This window comes from Sinocyclocheilus anshuiensis, unplaced genomic scaffold, assembly GCF_001515605.1.
Source record: "Sinocyclocheilus anshuiensis isolate Anshui unplaced genomic scaffold, SAMN03320099.WGS_v1.1 scaffold24, whole genome shotgun sequence".
NCBI classification, from domain to species: domain Eukaryota; kingdom Metazoa; phylum Chordata; class Actinopteri; order Cypriniformes; family Cyprinidae; genus Sinocyclocheilus; species Sinocyclocheilus anshuiensis.
Genome location: NW_015557090.1, coordinates 213,900 through 218,111, shown reverse-complemented (window position 1 = coordinate 218,111; position 4,212 = coordinate 213,900). Strand labels below are relative to the sequence as shown.

General features: G+C 34.8%; 1 pseudogene; it reads left to right on the top strand.

Moving 5' to 3' along the window:
* Positions 1 to 1,237: 1,237 nt before the first annotated feature.
* Positions 1,238 to 4,212, top strand: part of LOC107677074 (ATP synthase subunit s-like protein) — a 3,629-nt pseudogene continuing 654 nt past the window's right edge.

The window sequence follows — 4,212 nt, the reverse complement described above, 5'->3', positions numbered from 1 at the left end:
TAATATAATGTTAAAATATAAAATATAACTTTTTATATATAACACTGAATTATTGAACACTTACAGATTTTTGAACGATTACAAGTTTTTTACATTGTATTTTGTGTTTCGGGTTAAAGGGTTACAATGAATAATGGATAACGGATAATGTCTTGGAAAATTACTAGAAGCCTACCTTTTCCATTTTTCTAGATATTTTTCTTACAGTGTACTAACTGATCAACAATCACAGGTACAACAAGGTGTATCATAAATGAACAGTTATTAAATTATTATTATTATCAAATTAAACAATTGCAAAAAGCAATAATTTAATTCACGTAATGTGTGTACTGCTAGGCATTGTTGGTTTCCTCTTTTTGTGAAATTTAGATGGAAAATGTCTGCCTATTTATTCTTTGAGTCACTTATCAAAATTTGCTAAAAGTAGCCAAATAAATTTTAAAAATAGCTAAATTTGTTGCTAGGTGCTTTTGGAAGACAAAGTTGCTAGGGTAGTCTGAAAAGATGCTAAATTTAGCAACAAAATTGCTAAGTTGGCAACACTGGTGCTCTTGACGCACTGATCACACATTGTATTTATGCACTGGCACAGACATTTCCATACATTTATGTTGTTTCCACACACATTCACGATAATGTGTTGATTTGTCATGTGTATGTTGCTGTGTTTAGTTATATTGAATGGATCCGTGTACTGTAGTAGATATATGCAGCCAGCAGGCAGTTGGTTTAGGTTTTTGTTTTTTGGCATCTCCATGTGGTCCTGTTCGGTATCGCAACTTCTCTAAAATGTAAAAAAAGCTCTTTGCTGTTGCACTGTACAAATACTATAAAATTTAATACTATAAAAAAGTTTTTTTTCTTTCATATGTGCTTATATGGGCTCCTTATATCATTTGGTTCTTTGGTGTCCTTTTGGAGTTTCTAAGTGTCCTTTTTTGGAAAGACCTCTAAATTTATCTTGAAAAAAAGCTTGCAGAAAATATAGATTTTTGAGAATCACCCTTCAATCTTTTGGTTTACTTTGCTGGATATAGCAAATGATGACAAAATAAACATCTGAAACAAGATAAATGGTCTATGCTTTATTTCATGAGGTGTGCGATTAATCGCGATTAATCATAGAATCACATCCTTTCGATGGCCCTCCCCCAAAAACGAGCGTACAGCCAATGATCGATCATAGCTTTAGATCTCTTTGGTTTGTCCCTTCACAGCCACCATAGAAGAAAAAAACAAACATGGCAGCCTCCTTGTTGGTGAGTTGAACTATCTTTCTTACGTAGGCTAAATATAATTTATTGATGAAATTGTAGCAGTTGTGTTCTGGACAGTAAAGCCCAGAGTTTTACAAGACAATTGGTTCATTTTATGATCGAGCTTGTTACATGTGTATAGTTCTTCACTTGGAAAAAGAGTAACAATATGCACCATGTCAGTAGCATGTTTTTACATATGTACTAGGGTAATGTAATGATTATGGTGTTATGTTTTCTAACTGTCTCTTTCAAAAGTCTCAAGCCATGAAAAGATGTTCAGCACACACCTATGCTGCTGCTGCTGCTGCTGCTGCTGCTGTCAGGAGGGCTTTGAGTTCAGGTGCTGCCACTCCATCTGTCTTCACCAGGTTCTTATTCAAACTCAGTCATTACTTCTATGATGTTGAGAACATTTTGGTTTGGAACGACTGGTTGAGGACACAAGCTGTCATACGCAAAAATAGGTAAGTGCATGTGTGCTCAGACTTGTTGATTTATTTTGTCATTGCCGAATACAATATTGTGCTGTAAAAAGAAGACTGCTAGTGGCTCTGCTAACTGACAACTAATAAAGTGTGATGTCCTGTGCTCTGTATAATGTCTCTATAAACAAATTAATGTGATATTTATTTTTACTTGAATGTTGACGTTAAGCTCTTTTTTTGCTTTAATATAGGTTATTTGGTTATGCACAGAATAATTTTGGGAATAATATAGCAGCAGCCTATTATATTCTGACTCTCAGAGGGAGCGTCAGGTAAGTGTAAATGATGTGATGCCCATTTTTATATAGTATTCATTTTATTATGTCAGTTTTTTTAAAGAATCAACATGAAATTCATACATTCATTAATTGAATACACCTTTTTATGCTGAGCCTGTTTTTAAATTCTGAATTAAACTGAATTAAGGTCAGAAAAAAAACTACTTAATTGCTTATTAATATTTGAAAGATGTTTGTCTGATAAATCAAAATCTTGTTGGTGCAACCAACACGCAGGAAATAAACAAAAAAAAAAAACAAAGCAGGAAACAATATCATAGAGAGGAGCCATGCAAACAGTGTGTTAAGTTCCATAAGTCCCTAAAAGATGATATATATATATATATATATATATATATATATAGTGGTATTAAAATTAATGGTATTGATGATAATGATATAACAAGTACATTTATAAGACTTTGACTTTTTAGACACCTTTATATGTCATTGATCCTGAAATGTTTATGAACTCATTCAGCTTTTTACTACCTACTGGGTTTACAACCTAAGGGTGTAAGTAGACATTGTTAAATTATCTCCATTGTGTTATGCTTGCGTCTCTATAGATTTGCTGGCCAGTCTGAATGGCTTCGTCCAGACTCAAGAGGAAGATTCAGCTATGACTTCATGAGCACACCTGACACACAAATTGAGGAAGTGGATCTGAGTGGCACCCTAATAAACCATAATGGACTTGAAACCCTTGGTAATCAAAGGTTGTTTTATATAAATGTACACTTGTTGCATGAACTATCATACTTCTCCAGATGTCTAAAGCCTTTGACCAGTCAGTCAAGTATGAAGTCTTTATTTGTCCAAGCCAAATTTTATTCTTGTCCCCATCTCGTCTGTCACAACTCATTTTGTGAGTTCCAAATCAAACCCATACAAAATTATGTTTTTATGTTCCACTGTGGATTCCATTTTCTACAACTAAAAATGTAAACAGCTTATTCTGCTACCCTTGGCCTCTCCTGGCTTATTGCTTATAGGAGCGCAAGATGATAACGGTCATTTCTGGAACATTTTGGCTTAATTTGTCTACAGTGGAAGTAAATAAGAGATGTGTGCCCATCTTTGCATAGACCACAGAAGCATAGACCAATTTCAGTGCTTGCAAACACTGATGACGTTTTTGTGGGCGGAGTCTATCTGGTGGCAGAAAATACCCGTTTTAACGTAGCAGTCTATGCAAGCCATGGAATAAAAGAATAAAAAAGGTAAATGTTGAGTTTTTATTTCAAAATTCTGACTTTTTTCTTGCAATTCCGAGATTATATCTCACAATTCTGATAAGAAAAAAAAATCAACTCGTCATTCTTTCTTTTCCCCTCGGCTCAGAATCATGAGTTTATATCCCACACTTCTGGCTCTTTTCCCCTCAGAATTGGCAAACTTGCAATTGTTGAGGTAAATCAAGTTATAAAGTCCGAATTAGGAGATTTAAACTTGCATTTGCGGAAAAAAAAAAAGTCAGAATTGTGAGATAAAATAGGTTGGCTAAATGTTATAGGTTTAAATAGTATTTCATGCTTTAACTGTAGGGCTAATACAATATGTCCCCTATGTGAATATTATATAGACCTATGTTTTAAATCAAATTTATGCTTTAAAAGTAGGGTAATCGTAGCAGTCCATGGATTTTTCCCGTTTCCTTCCACTTGTTCCCAGTGTTTTTCTGCCACCACAATGCGCGCGCAGCTGCAAGTCTACTCCAAATTGGTCTATTCGCTAAATCTAACAGGAAACAAAATATATGATAAATAAGTGATCTCACAGCTGCCACTGAAACTGTTGCTGAGGTGCAGTTTGTTCCCTGGCTCACACAAACCAAATGTCTCTTCTCAGTGAATCAGAATAAACTTCAGACTCTCTCTGCGAGGATGTCCTGAAGTAGATGACTGGTTCCTTGCACGTCTTCATGTCTTTGGAGAAAGTCTGGTGGAGTTCGACCTGTCCCACTGCTCTCGAATCACTGTGGGAGGCCTCACTACATTACAGAACCTCAGGTCATTTACAGGTGCATCTCAATAAATTAGAATGTCATGGAAAAGTTCATTTATTTCAGTAATTCAACTCAAATTGTGAAACTCGTGTATTAAATAAATTCAATGCACGCAGACTGAAGTAGTTTAAGTCTTTGGTTCTTTTAATTGTGATGATTTTGGCTCACATTTAACAAAA